Below are 16,043 nucleotides of genomic sequence, written 5' to 3'. Positions count from 1 at the left end.
CATGCATATGCATGGAGGGGTGGTGTGCTATTTGAATAAGCAACGCACGTCCTTGATGTGACACGTGCCTCACAAACCACAAACACGGGTTGGAATGTCGAGGACCGGCTGCATCCTTCCCCGAGACAGAATCTTCGGTGGGCGATCCCGTGACAAAACGGGCCTAGCCTTGGTCTGTCATCTCGCGATGACATGCACTAACACGGAGAAGCAGTTATTCACCATGGACTACACCCTCTCAGTGCCGAATAATGCCCTAGACCGCCAGGGCCACCGGATGGGTGCTAGATATAGAGACCGCCCGAGGGGGGGAGGGCACCCCTACATGCGTGTGGCCCATGCATATGCATGCAGGGGTGGTGTGCTGTTTGAATAAGAAACGCATGTCCTTGACGTGGCACGTGCCTCACAAACCACACACACGGGCGGGAACGTCGAGGACCGGCTGCGTCCGTCCCCGAGACAGAATCTTCGGTGGGTGATCCCATGACGGAACGAGCCTAGACTTGTTCTGTCATATCGTGATGACATGCACTAACACGGAGAAGTAGTTATTCACCATGGACTACACCCTCTCGGTGCCGAATAACGCCCTAGACCGCCGGGGCCACCAGATGGGTGCTCGATATGGAGACCGCCCGAGGGGGGGGAGGGCACCCCTACATGTGCGTGGCCCAAGCATATGCATGCCGGGGTGGTGTGCTATTTGAATAAGCAACGCACGTCCTTGACGTGGCACGTGCCTCAGAAACCACACACACGTGCGGGAACGTCGAGGACCGGCTGCGTTTGTCCCCGAGACAGAGTCTTCGGTGTGTGATCCCATGACAGAACGGGCCTAGACTTGGTATGTCATCTCGCGATGACATGCACTAACACGGAGAAGCAGTTATTCACCGTGGACTACCCTCTCTAGGTGCCGAACAACGCCCTAGACCGCCGGGGCCACCGGAGGGGTTCTCGATATAGAGACCGCCCGAGGGGGGAGGGCACCCCTACATGCGTGTGGCCCATGCATATGCATGCAGGGGTGGTGTGCTATTTGAATAAGCAACGCATGTCCTTGGCGTGGCACGTGCCTCACAAAACTGAACGGGCCTAGACTTGGTCTGTCATCTCGCGATGACATGCACTAACACGAAGAAGCAGTTATTCCCCGTGGCCTACCTCCTCTAGGTGCCGAACAATGCCCTAAACCGCCGGGGCCACCGGAGCAACATGACCAGCACTTCTTGCACAAAACGGACACGTTCCGACACCATTAATAAAAAAACACCGGCATCCACCATTAGGAAGAAGGCCTATCACTTTGAATGTTCTCTACTCGAGAAAGGTGAACATTCAAAGTGATAGTCCATCTCCTTAACAAGAGTGTAATGAATACCGAAGCTTACTGCATCTAGACTATCCCACTATTTAAATAGGTTTTGTTTCTTGTCTCTAGGCAAGGTGGGACTAAACTTTGATGGTGTCCTAATCATTACCGAGAGCGACTCTCGGCACCTGCTCATTTACCGAGAGCTTGGAGTCGACCCTCGGTAACCACTGCTTTACCGAGAGTCCTCTCGGTATAAATGCAACAGCCAAGTGCCTTCAGCTCCCAGTGCATGCCTCTTTGCCGAGTACCGCCCTTGGTAAAATTTTGTTCCCAGTTCTGTTCATACTGTTTTTTGCTCGAATTGGTGCAACAAAAACATTTACACAATACTCAAACTTGCATTTCAAGTCACACAGGTTAACAACAAACTCACATAAGCATTAATCCATAAATAGTTCACACAAGCTTCATTTCAAATCACAAAGTAGCTCTTTAGTACAAGTGCCTACTTACTAATTAAACAACAAAGTGGTCTGCATGCATGCACCATATGATAAAAAGCAACACCACAATTATGACAAACTGAAAGAGAATTATGAAGTTCTTCAACCCACTAAACCAGCTAAGCCGTGTCTGGCTTGCACCAATGCGTAATTCTGTTTTTCTCTTTTGCTTAAGCAAATACTGATTGTCATGATACTCTGTCGTCTCTCTGTTGTTGAATGAGGCGAAGGAGTTGCCTTCATAATGAAGTATTTGTTCATTGCATTCCGACCATGAATTGTAGACTCCTGGACACCGTCCTCTGTACACCACATACCACTTCATCTACAAAAGAAAAAGAAATAAGTCACATCATACATAATCAACATAAGCATTCATCACTCATACAATCAAAAGCATCGCAAGTGGCCATCCGAGTCCACAGCAAGTACATAACTATACCACTAAATCAACGTCAAACTATCTAGGTGACTACTCCGAGGTGTAGTCGGTGAAACCAGTGATCGTCGAGACAGAGCACGTGGGGGCATCCCCCACAGTGGAGGACCAAGCATCATCGGGAATGATGGTCGGTGGACTCAATGGCTCCTTGCGTGGTGGAGCCTTGCCCTCCTTAGCTGGGAATTCTTCTTGGCCAGATCCACAAAAAACTTCATTAGGATCAGTTGTGGGTTCTTCTCAAGGAGTTCCTCCAAGCGGTACTCGGAGCTCTTCTCCGTGTCCGTGGAGTCGACCCTAATGGAAGCTTCGCCATTGGAGGCCATAGCCAAAAAATCGATCGATGCTAACACCTTTCATCATATAATGGAAAATAACATAAGAATCAAACATGAAATATATAACATGAGGAGCTCACATAGATCGACTGCCATCAAAGCCCGTCCGTGCAAAGTCAAAGGGCCAGATCCCGTGGTCAAGCGCTACAGGGTTAGGCAGGACGGGGGCCCTGGGGGGTAGCAATGCCACTGGAGTATCGCACCGGGCCCTCATACATGTCGTACGTGTTGGAAATATGCCCTAGAGGCAATAATAAAAGTATTATTATTATATTTCCTTTTTCATGATAATTGTCTTTTATTCATGCTATAATTGTATTATTCGGAAATCGTAATACACGTGTGAATACATAGACCACAATATGTCCCTAGTGAGCCTCTAGTTGACTAGCTCGTTGATCAACAGATAGTCATGGTTTCCTGACTATGGACATTGGATGTCGTTGATAACGGGATCACATCATTAGGAGAATGATGTGATGGACAAGACCCAATCCTAAGCATAGCACAAGATCATGTAGTTCGTTTTGCTAGAGCTTTTCCAATGTCAAGTATCTCTTCCTTAGACCATGAGATCGTGTAACTCCCGGATACCGTAGGAGTGCTTTGGGTGTACCAAATGTCACAACGTAACTGGGTGACTATAAAGGTGCATTACAGGTATCTCCGAAAGTGTCTGTTGGGTTGACACGGATCGAGACTGGGATTTGTCACTCCGTATGACGGAGAGGTATCACTGGGCCCACTCGGTAGTGCATCATCATAATGAGCTCAAAGTGACCAAGTGTTTGGTCACGGGATCATGCATTACGGTACGAGTAAAGTAACTTGCCGGTAACGAGATTGAATGATGTATTGGGATACCGACGATCGAATCTCGGGCAAGTAAAATACCGATTGACAAAGGGAATTGTATACGGGGTTGTTTGAATCCCCGACATCGTGGTTCAACCGATGAGATCATCGAGGAGCATGTGGGAGCCAACATGGGTATCCAGATCCCGCTGTTGGTTATTGCCCGAGAGCCATCTCGGTCATGTCTGCATGTCTCCCGAACCCATAGGGTCTACACACTTAAGGTTCGGTGACGCTAGGGTTGTATGAATATGAGTATGCAGCAAACCGAAAGTTGTTCGGAGTCCCGGATGAGATCCCGGACGTCACGAGGAGTTCCAGAATGGTCCAGAGGTAAAGATTTATATATGGGAAGTCTTATTTTGGTCGCCGGAAAAGTTTCGCGCGTTATCGGTATTGTACCGGGAAGGCCGAAAGGGGTCCGGGGGTCCACCAGGGGTCCACCTGCCCCGGGGGGGGGGGCACATGGGCTGTAGGGGGTGCTCCTTGGCCTATATGGGCCAAGGGCACCAGCCCCAAGAGGCCCATGCGCCAAGAGACAAGAGGAGGGGAGAGTCCTAAAAGGGGAAGGCACCTCCTAGGTGCCTTGGGGAGGATGGACTCCTCCCTCCCTTGGCCGCACCCTTCCTTGGAGGAAGGGGCAAGGCTGCGCCCCCCCCTCTCTCTCTTGCCCCTATATAAAGGGAGGGGAGGGAGGGGCAGCGGCAACCCTCAAGGCTTGGCGCCTCCCTCCTCCCTGCTACACCTCCTCCTCCTCCCGTAATTGCTTAGTGAAGCCCTGCCCGAGTTCTGCTGCATCCACCACCACGCCGTCGTGCTGCTGCATCATCATCAACCTCTCCTTCCCCCTTGCTGGATCAAGAAGGAGGAGACGTCATCCGCTCCATACGTGTGTTGAACGCGGAGGTGTTGTCCGTTCAACACTAGGTCATCGGTGATCTGAATCACGGCGAGTACGACTCCATCATCCCCGTTCCATTGAACGCTTCCGCACGCGATCTACAAGTGGTATGTCGATGCAATCACTCTCCCATGACTCGTTGCTTAGATGAACTCATAGATGGATCTTGGTGAAACCGTAGGAAAATTTTTAATTTTCTGCAACGTTCCCCAACAGTGGCATCATGAGCTAGGTCTATGCGTAGTTCTCTATTGCACGAGTAGAACACAATTTGTTCTGGGCGTAGATGTTGTCAACTTTCTTGCCGCTACTAGTCTTATCTTGCTTCAGCGGTATTGTGGGGTGAAGCGGCCCGGACCGACCTTACACGTACGCTTACGTGAGACTGGTTCCACCGACTGACATGCACTAGTTGCATAAGGTGGCTAGCGGGTGTCTGTCTCTCCCACTTTAGTTGGAGCGGATTCGATGAAAAGGGTCCTTATGAAGGGTAAATAGAAGAACGTTCTTGCTAGAACCCTATTGCAGCCACGTAAAACTTGCAATAACAATTAGAGGACGTCTAACTTGTTTTTGCAGCAAGTGTTTTGTGATATGATATGGCCAAAGTTGTGATGAATGATGAATGATATATGTGATGTATGAGATCATGTTCTTGTAATAGGAATCATGACTTGCATGTCGATGAGTATGACAACCGGCAGGAGCCATAGGAGTTGTCTTTATTTTTGTATGACCTGCGTGTCATTGAAGAACGCCATGTAAATTACTTTACTTTATTGCTAAATGCGTTAGCCATAGAAGTAGAAGTAGTCGTTGGCGTGACAACTTCATGAAGACACGATGATGGAGATCATGGTGTCATGCCGGTGACAGGATGATCATGGAGCCCCGAAGATGGAGATCAAAGGAGCTACATGATGTTGGCCATATCATGTCACTACTATATAATTGCATGTGATGTTTATTATGTTTGTGTATCTTGTTTACTTAGAACGACGGTAGTAAATAAGATGATCCCTCATAACAATTTCAAGAAAGTGTTCTCCCTAACTGTGGACCGTTGCTAAAGTTCGTCGTTTCGAAGCACCACATGATGATCGGGTGTGATAGATCCTTACGTTCACATACAACGGGTGTAAGACAGTTTTACACATGCAAAACACTTAGGTTAACTTGACGAGCCTAGCATGTACGGACATGGCCTCGGAACACAAGAGACCGAAAGGTCGAACATGAGTCGTATGGAAGATACGATCAACATGGAGATGTTCACCGACGATGACTAGTCCGTCTCACGTGATGATCGGACACGGTCTAGTCGACTCGGATCATGTATCACTTAGATGACTAGAGGGATGTCAAATCTGAGTGGGAGTTCATTAAATAATTTGATTAGATGAACTTTATTATCATGAACAATAGTCTAAAATCTTTGCAAAATGTCTTGTAGATCAAATGGCCAACGCTCATGTCACCATGAACTTCAACGCGTTCCTAGAGAAAACCAAGCTGAAAGATGATGGCAGCAACTATTCGGACTGGGTCCGGAACCTGACGATTATCCTCATAGCTGCCAAGAAACAATATGTCCTAGAAGCACCGCTAGGTGAAGCACCCATCCCAGAGAACCAAGACGTTATGAACGCTTGGCAGTCTCGTGCTGATGATTACTCTCTCCTTCAGTGCGGCATGCTTTACAGCTTAGAACCGGGGCTCCAAAAGTGTTTTGAGCGACACGGAACATATGAGATGTTCGAGGAGCTGAAACTAGTTTTCCAAGCTCATGCCCGGGTCGAGAGATATGAAGTCCCTGACAAGTTCTACAGTTGTAAGGTGGAGGAAAATAGTTTTGTCAGTGAGCACATACTCAAAATGTCTGGGTTGCACAACCGCCTGTCCCAGCTGGACATTAACCTCCCGGACGAGGCGGTCATTGACAGAATCCTTCAGTCGCTCCCACCAAGCTACAAGAGCTTTGTGATGAACTACAATATGCAGGGGATGGTGAAAACTATTCCTGAAGTATTTTCAATGCTGAAGTCAGCAGAGGTAGAAATGAAGAAGGAGCATCAAGTGTTGATGGTCAATAAAACCACTAAGTTCAAGAAGGGCAAGGGAAAGAAGAACTTCAAGAAGGACGGCAAGGATGTTGCCGCGCCCGGTAAGCCAGTTGCCGGGAAGAAGTCAAAGAATGGACCCAAGCCTGAGACTGAGTGTTTTTATTGCAAAGGGAAGGGTCACTGGAAGCGGAACTGCCCCAAATACTTAGCAGACAAGAAGGCCGGCAACACTAAAGGTATATTTGATATACATGTAATTGATGTGTACCTTACCAGTACTCGTAGTAACTCCTAGGTATTTGATACCGGTGCCGTTGCTCATATATGTAACTTACAGCAGGAGCTGCGGAATAAACAGAGACTGGCGAAGGACGAGGTGACGATGCGCGTCGGGAATGGTTCCAAGGTCGATGTGATCGCCGTCGGCACGCTACCTCTACATTTACCTACGAGATTAGTTTTAAACCTCAATAATTGTTATTTAGTGCCAAGTTTGAGCATGAACATTGTATCAGGATCTCGTTTAATACGAGATGGCTACTCATTTAAATTCGAGAATAATGGTTGTTCTATTTATATGAGAGAAATGTTTTATGGTCATGCTCTGATGGTCAATGGTTTGTTCTTAATGAATCTTGAAAGTAATGTTACAAATGTTCATAGTGTGAATACCAAAAGATGTAAAGTTGATAACGATAGTCCCACATACTTGTGGCACTGCCGCCTTGGTCACATTGGTGTCAAGCGCATGAAGAAGCTCCATGCTGATGGACTTTTAGAGTCTCTCGATTATGAATCATTTGACACATGCGAACCATGCCTCATGGGCAAGATGACCAAGACTCCGTTCTCCGGAACAATGGAGCGAGCAACCAACTTATTGGAAATCATACATACCGATGTGTGCGGTCCAATGATTGTTGAGGCTTGCGGAGGATATCGTTATGTTCTCACTCTCACTGATGACTTGAGTAGATATGGGTATGTCTACTTGATGAAACACAAGTCTGAGACCTTTGAAAAGTTCAAGGAATTTCAGAATGAAGTAGAGAATCAATGTGACCGAAAGATAAAATTCTTGTGATCAGATCATGGAGGAGAATATTTAAGTCACGAATTTGGTAAACACTTAAGGAAATGTGGAATCGTTTCACAACTCACGCCGCCTGGAACACCTCAGCGTAACGGTGTGTCCGAACGTCGTAATCGCACTCTATTGGATATGGTGCGATCTATGATGTCTCTTACTGATTTACCGCTATCATTTTGGAAATACGCTCTAGAGACAACTACATTCACTTTAAATAGGGCACCATCTAAATCCGTTGAGATGACACCGTATGAATTATGGTTTGGGAAGAAACCTAAGCTGTCGTTACTAAAAGTTTGGGGATGCGATGCTTATGTCAAGAAACTTCAACTTGAAAAGCTCGAACCCAAGTCGGAAAAATGCGTCTTCATAGGATACCCTAAGGAAACCATTGGGTATACCTTCTACCTTAGATCGAAGGCAAGATCTTTGTTGCCAAGAACGGATCCCTTTTGGAAAAAGAGTTTCTCTCGAAAGGAGTAAGTGGGAGGAAAGTAGAACTCGATGAAGTACTACCTCTTGAACCGGAAAGTAGTGCAGCTCAGGAAAATGTTCCTGTGGTGCCTACACCGACTGGAGAGGAAATTAATGATGATGATCAAGGTACTTCGGATCAAGTTGCTACCGAACTTCTTAGGTCCACTAGGACACGTTCCGCACCAGAGTGGTACGGCAACCCTGTCTTGGAAATCATGTTGTTAGACAACGGTGAACCTTCGAACTATGAAGAAGCGATGGCGGGCCCAGATTCCAACAAATGGCTTGAAGCCATGCAATCCGAGATAGGATCCATGTATGAAAACAAAGTATGGACTTTGACAGACTTGCCCGATGATCGGCGAGCGATAGAAAACAAATGGATCTTTAAGAAGAAGACGGACGCGGATGGTAATGTTACCATCTATAAAGCTCGACTTGTCGCTAAGGGTTATCGACAAGTTCAAGGGATTGACTATGATGAGACTTTCTCTCCCGTAGCGAAGCTTAAGTCCGTCCGAATCATGTTAGCAATTGTCACATACTATGATTATGAGATATGGCAGATGGACGTCAAAACGGCATTCCTTAATGGTTACCTTAAGGAAGAGCTGTATATGATGCAGCCGGAAGGTTTTGTCGATCCTAAGAATGCTAACAAGGTATGCAAGCTCCAGCGATCCATTTATGGGCTGGTGCAAGCATCTCGGAGTTGGAACATTCGCTTTGATGAGATGATCAAAGCGTTTGGGTTTATGCAGACTTATGGAGAAGCCTGCGTTTACAAGAAAGTGAGTGGGAGCTCTGTAGCATTTCTCATATTATATGTAGATGACATACTTTTGATGGGAAATGATATAGAACTTTTGGACAGCATTAAGGCCTACTTGAATAAGAGTTTTTCAATGAAGGACCTTGGAGAAGCTGCTTACATATTAGGCATCAAAATCTATAGGGATAGATCGAGACGCCTCATAGGTCTTTCACAAAGCACATACCTTGATAAGATTTTGAAGAAGTTCAAAATGGATCAGTCCAAGAAAGGGTTCTTGCCTGTTTTGCAAGGAGTGAAATTGAGCTCAGCTCAATGCCCGACCACGGCAAAAGATAAAGAAGAGATGAGTGTCATCCCCTATGCCTCAGCCATAGGATCTATTATGTATGCCATGCTGTGTACCAGACCTGATGTAAACCTTGCCGTAAGTTTGGTAGGTAGGTACCAAAGTAATCCCGGCAAGGAACACTGGACAGCGGTCAAGAATATCCTGAAGTACCTGAAAAGGACAAAGGACATGTTTCTCGTTTATGCAGGTGACGAAGAGCTCGTCGTAAAGGGTTATGTCGACGCTAGCTTCGACACAGATCTGGATGACTCAAAGTCACAAACCGGATACGTGTATATGTTGAATGGTGGAGCAGTAAGCTGGTGCAGCTGCAAGCAGAGCGTCGTGGCGGGATCTACATGTGAAGCGGAGTACATGGCAGCCTCGGAGGCAGCGCATGAAGCAATTTGGGTGAAGGAGTTCATCACTGACCTAGGAGTCATACCCAATGCGTCGGAGCCGATCAAACTCTTCTGTGACAACACTGGAGCTATTGCACTTGCCAAGGAGCCCAGGTTTCACAAGAAGACCAGGCACATCAAGCGTCGCTTCAACTCCATTCGTGAAAATGTTCAAGATGGGGACATAGAAATTTGCAAAGTGCATACGGATCTGAATGTCGCAGATCCGTTGACTAAACCTCTTCCGCGGGCAAAACATGATCAACACCAGAACTCTATGGGTGTTCGATTCATCACAATGTAACTAGATTATTGACTCTAGTGCAAGTGGGAGACTGTTGGAAATATGCCCTAGAGGCAATAATAAAAGTATTATTATTATATTTCCTTGTTCATGATAATTGTCTTTTATTCATGCTATAATTGTATTATCCGGAAATCGTAATACACGTGTGAATACATAGACCACAATATGTCCCTAGTGAGCCTCTAGTTGACTAGCTCGTTGATCAACAGATAGTCATGGTTTCCTGACTATGGACATTGGATGTCATTGATAACGGGGTCACATCATTAGGAGAATGATGTGATGGACAAGACCCAATCCTAAGCATAGCACAAGATCGTGTAGTTCGTTTTGCTAGAGCTTTTCCAATGTCAAGTATCTCTTCCTTAGACCATGAGATCGTGTAACTCCCGGATACCATAGGAGTGCTTTGGTTGTACCAAATGTCACAACGTAACTGGGTGACTATAAAGGTGCATTACAGGTATCTCCGAAAGTGTCTGTTGGGTTGACACGGATCGAGACTGGGATTTGTCACTCCGTATGACGGAGAGGTATCACTGGGCCCACTCGGTAGTGCATCATCATAATGAGCTCAAAGTGACCAAGTGTTTGGTCACGGGATCATGCATTACGGTACGACTAAAGTGACTTGCCAGTAACGAGATTGAACGAGGTATTGGGATACCGACGATCGAATCTCGGGCAAGTAAAATACCGATTGACAAAGGGAATTGTATACGGGGTTGTTTGAATCCTCGACATCGTGGTTAAACCGATGAGATCACCGAGGAGCATGTGGGAGCCAACATGGGTATCCAGATCCCGTTGTTGGTTATTGCCCGAGAGCCGTCTCGGTCATGTCTGCATGTCTCCCGAACCCGTTGGGTCTACACACTTAAGGTTCGGTGACGCTAGGGTTATATGAATATGAGTATGCAGCAAACTGAAAGTTGTTCGGAGTCCCGGATGAGATCCCGGACGTCAGGAGGACTTTCGGAATGGTCCGGAGGTAAAGATTTATATATGGGAAGTCTTATTTTGGTCGCCGGAAAAGTTTCGCGCGTTATCGGTATTGTACCGGGAGTGCCGAAAGGGGTCCGGGGGTCCACCAGGGGTCCACCTGCCCCGGGGGGCCACATGGGCTGTAGGGGGTGCGCCTTGGCCTATATGGGCCAAGGGCACCAGCCCCAAGAGGCCCATGCGCCAAGAGACAAGAGGAGGGGAGAGTCCTAAAAGGGGAAGGCACCTCCTAGGTGCCTTGGGGAGGATGGACTCCTCCCTCCCTTGGCCGCACCCTTCCTTGGAGGAAGGGGCAAGGCTGCGCCCCCCCCCCCCCCGTCTCTCTCTCGCCCCTATATAAAGGGAGGGGAGGGAGGGGCAGCGGCACCCCTCAAGGCTTGGCGCCTCCCTCCTCCCTGCTACACCTCCTCCTCCTCCCGTAGTTGCTTAGCGAAGCCCTGCCGGAGTTCTGCTGCATCCACCACCACGCCGTCGTGCTGCCGGATCATCATCAACCTCTCCTTCCCCTTGCTGGATCAAGAAGGAGGAGACGTCATCCGCTCCGTACGTGTGTTGAACGCGGAGGTGCTGTCCGTTCAGCACTAGGTCATCGGGATCTGAATCACGGCGAGTACGACTCCATCATCCCCGTTCCATTGAACGCTTCCGCATGCGATCTACAAGTTGTATGTAGATGCAATCACTCTCCCATGACTCGTTGCTTAGATGAACTCATAGATGGATCGTGGTGAAACCTTAGGAAAATTTTTAATTTTCTGCAACGTTCCCCAACAGTACGGTGTGGTGGCATGTCCGAAGAGGCGGCACGCGTCTCCGAGGTGTGGCCCCGCTCACGGATGGCGATGACACAGTAGTAGACGTTCTGCGGTAACGATGCAGTGTGAATATTATTAAATACTCGGAGCGCAATAAAATCATGAGTTTTTTACATGACGTGGGCACATGTGCATAGGACTGATGGTAATTTTTCATAGTTTTTGGTGATGGAGAAGTATCTGAACACTTCCCTCTCCGCGGATTGCTCTTCGCGTGTATACGACTGTGGTCGGCAGCCTCTGGGGGCTAGCACATGCCGCCAAATCTTGCGTAGGCGACCTCTCACAAGTCTGGAAGTGTTGTGGCGGTTGCAAACGTCCGGCCCGCATCTCCGGGGTGTGCCCCCCCCCTCACAGATGGTGCCGCCGCCGGCACCTGGAGGGGGGAAACGGACGCGTCGGGTCTACACGGATGGGGTCTTGCTGTGGCTTTGGCCCGGATGTTGCTCCAAAGTGTTCCTATGGGCTGACCTAACACAACCGGGTGGAGAGTTCCACTGGTCAAAGCCCGTCTGTGCAAAGTCAAAGGGCTAGATCCTGTGGTCAAACACTACAGGGTTAGGCGGGACGGGGGCCCTGGGGGGGGTAGCAATGCCACCGGAGCATCGCATCGGGCCCTCATACATGTCGTACGGTGTGGTGGCATGTCCGAAGAGGCGGCACGTGTCTCCAGGGTGAGGCCCCCCTCACGGCCGACACCTGGAGGGGGGAAACGGACGCGTCGGGTCTACACGGATGGGATCTTGCTGTGGCTTTGGCCTAGACTTGGTCTGTCATCTCGCGATGACATGCACTAACACGGAGAAGCAGTTATTCACCATGGACTACACCCTCTCGGTGCCGATCAACGCCCTAGACTGTCGGGGCCACCAGAGGGGTGCCGGTCTCTAGAACCGGGCGAGGCCCATCATTTGAAAAAGAAAACACAAGACGGTAATTATGATGTGCTAAGGTTGTTTGCCAAGCATGGAAGAAAACAAAAAAAGTGTAATACATATTATGGAGAATGCACAAGAAGGATGCTTTACCGAGAGTTGCTCTCGGAAAATGCGGTCATTGCCGAGTACTGCTGGACGGCCCTCGGTAACTACTGTCGGTGCGGCTCTCGGAAAATCCCCAGAGATCTAGGTTAAGACTTTTACCGAGTGTCGCTAAAAGTTGGCTCTCGGAAATGTTTCTCGTGGGGACTTATGCAAAATTTCCCTCTCGCGCGTGCTCACTCCTCTCTTCTCTCTCTGTTTCTCTCGCCCCCGCCCCCTCTGTCCGTCGCTGCCCCTTAGTGCCGCCGCCCCATCCGGCGAGCTCTGCCGCCTCCGCCGCGCCGCCACCGGGAGTGCCTCCCCCGCCCCTCCACCTCCACCGAGCCCCCCCACCGCCACCTCCACCGAGCTCGTCCACCGCCACCGTCTCGGCCAAGCTTCACCGAGCACCACCGGCGCGGCATCCCCTCCATTGAGCTCTACCTCGTCCGACATCCACCTCCCCCGCCGCCTCCCTGCCCCGTTGGTGAGCCCCCCTACTCAATCTCGTTTTTTTGAAATAAAAGGGGTTTCCCCCCTCTTCATTACAACAAAAGGTGTATATATATGCATATATAGTGAATAATGTGTGTGTGTGTGTGCTTTGTATGTGTGTGTGTCAGTGAGTGATGTTGGTGTATGTGTGCACATATAATGAATGGTTTTTTATATTTAGGTGTGTATATATGTGCATATATAATGAATGGTGTATGTGAGTGTGTGTGTGTGTGGGAGAGGGGTGCTATTGACGTGTGTGTGTGTGTCTGTGTGTGTGTGTGTGTGCATGTGTGAGTGAGTGTGTGATGTGTGTGTATGGATATGTGAGTGTGTTTGTGTGTGGGGGGTGTGTGAGTGAGTATTATTGATGTTTGTGTGTTTGACATATGATTGGCACAACTTCATTCTTTCATGCAGGACATGCATCTATTTTGAAAATAGAGAGAGTGAATTCCGTTGCACGCTTCAAGGGTAATCTCTTCCCGTTCATGTGTAGGTTTTCATTATTTGTAGATCACCTAAATAGTTGCGTAACCTAGGTGTCTCCCATTCGGAAGGGTTGTATCTATAAATTTGCAAGTCTTTGCATATTTATAACCTCAACTCTTTTGAATTGTCCACGTTTTCCATGGACAACCTGAGGATGTGCAGGCGGGTTGTTTTCATGATGTACTTAGATCCGAGACAGAATTTCGACAGTTTCTCCTTGTTCTTCTCTAGATACACATCCTATTGGCTTATTGTTGAGACGTGTAATTGGAGAACAGTGGGGAGGTACTGCCGAAATTTTGTCTCGGGTCAGAGTACGTCATGAAAGCGGACCCAGCCTACACATTCTCGGGTGGGATTAGGACCTATCTTTACCTATTACATAGCTCAATGCATGTCGTAAAACTTGATGGAACCACTTGTTACATAAATAAATTATGTGTGCTTTTCACTTTATATCAGAGGATGGAAGAACGTGAGTGGATGTACACCGGACATCCCAGCATGGAGGGTATGACCCCTAAGTGGAGGTCGAAGACCAATGATTTCCTGGAATTAGTATTTGCTGGAGAAACATCAGTTCGTGGAAATTGGAGCCCATGCACGGAGTGTGATAACCAGATTGAAAGAGATAAGATTACTATGAGTAAACACTTAGGCAAATATGGGTTTACGCCAGGCTATTACTGGTGGATCTTTCACGGCGAGACAGAACAGTCAGGGGCGGAGGTGGTGCGAGAACGCACCGGCGAATGTGATACTCGGATTGAAAACTTGTTAGATGACATCCACCGTGCGGATCCGCAGGAGGACCCAAACTCCGAGGAGCTGCCGGAAAGCCCTGAAGAGTATCATGCAGCTTTTTTTGCAGCACAAAAACCCCTTCACGCCCATACAGAGGTTACTCAACTAGATGGCATTGCACGCCTAATGGCCCTGAAGGCAAACCATAACATGAGCATAATTTGCTTCAATGAGTTATTGTCAGTTATTCCTAGCCTGTTGCCTAAAGAAAATATATTGCCAAAGAACATGTACGAGTTGAACAAAATCCTCGGTTCACTTAAGATGCCGTATGAGCAAATACATGCTTGTCCAAACGGATGCATGTTATTTAGAAATGAACATAAAGATACGAATTATTGTGTCAAGTGCAAATCCTCTAGGTATATTGAGGTAATAGATGATGATGGTAGCAAGAGGCAGCTCACAATTGCCGTCAATATCCTTCGATATCTTTCATTCACAGAAACGATCCAGAGGCTTTATATGACCGAGGAAACTGCCCAAATATATGAGATGGGCCGCCGAAGGGAAGATGTACAATAGAAAAAAGATGCAACATCCACGGGATGATGAAGCATGGAAGAAATTTGTTAAAATTCATAAGAAAACAGATGACTGGAAGAGTGTAGCTATTGGGATAACAACCGACGGGTTCAATCCATATGGTTTGATGGCTGCCATATACAGTTGTTGGCCAGTATATGTTATCCCCCTGAATCTGCCCCCTGGCGTTTGCATGCAACGACATCACATGTTCCTGACGTTGATAATTCCATGTCTTAACTATCCCGGGAAGAATATGAGTGTGTATATGGAGCCATTGGTGGACGACTTACTTGTTGCTTGGAACAACGGGGTCCGGACATACGATGCCGTTTCAAAGAAGCACTTCATATGCATATCTGGTACCACACATCGCTACATGACCTACCGGCACATGCGATATTTTGTGGTTGGTGTGTGAAGGGGAAGTGGCCTTGCCCAGTGTGTCGACAGCGTGTGACTTCCATTTGGCTGGCTAAGGGTCACAAGTATGTATGCTTTGACCAACATCGGCAGTTCCTTCATCTTGATCACCCATATAGGCAAGACGCTATGCACTTCCAAAAAGGTGTTATTGTTGATGACCCGCCACCACCTATTATGACCGGTGCCCAGCTTAAGGATGAGTTAGATGCTCTCGAGGAAAAGCTCGATGGGAAAGGTTTTGTGGGATATGGAGAGACACACCAGTGGACTCACATTCCAAGCTTATGGAGGCTCCCTTACTTTAAAGACCTTCTACTTCCACACAACATTGATGTAATGCACACTGAAAAGAATATTGCGGAGGCCTTACTCGACACGCTCCTCGACACCGAGAAGTCAAAGGATAACATTCAGGCCAGGATCAATCAAGCCAAACTATGCAACAGGCCAAAATTAAATTTGGTGCCTCGTGCAAAAGGTAATTCTTGGAAGAAGCCACCAGCCCCTTTCACCCCTTCCATGCCCCAAAGGAAGGAAATTCTTTAATGGATTGTGAACAACTTGTACTTCCCTGATGGATATGCAGCTAATTTCATGAGGGGAGTGAATATGGCTACAAAGCGAATAGGAGGCCTCAAGAGTCATGACTACCATGTATGGCTTGAGCGGA

The sequence above is a fragment of the Triticum aestivum genome, chromosome 1B, assembly GCF_018294505.1.
Source record: "Triticum aestivum cultivar Chinese Spring chromosome 1B, IWGSC CS RefSeq v2.1, whole genome shotgun sequence".
NCBI classification, from domain to species: domain Eukaryota; kingdom Viridiplantae; phylum Streptophyta; class Magnoliopsida; order Poales; family Poaceae; genus Triticum; species Triticum aestivum.
This window is presented reverse-complemented; position numbering follows the sequence as displayed.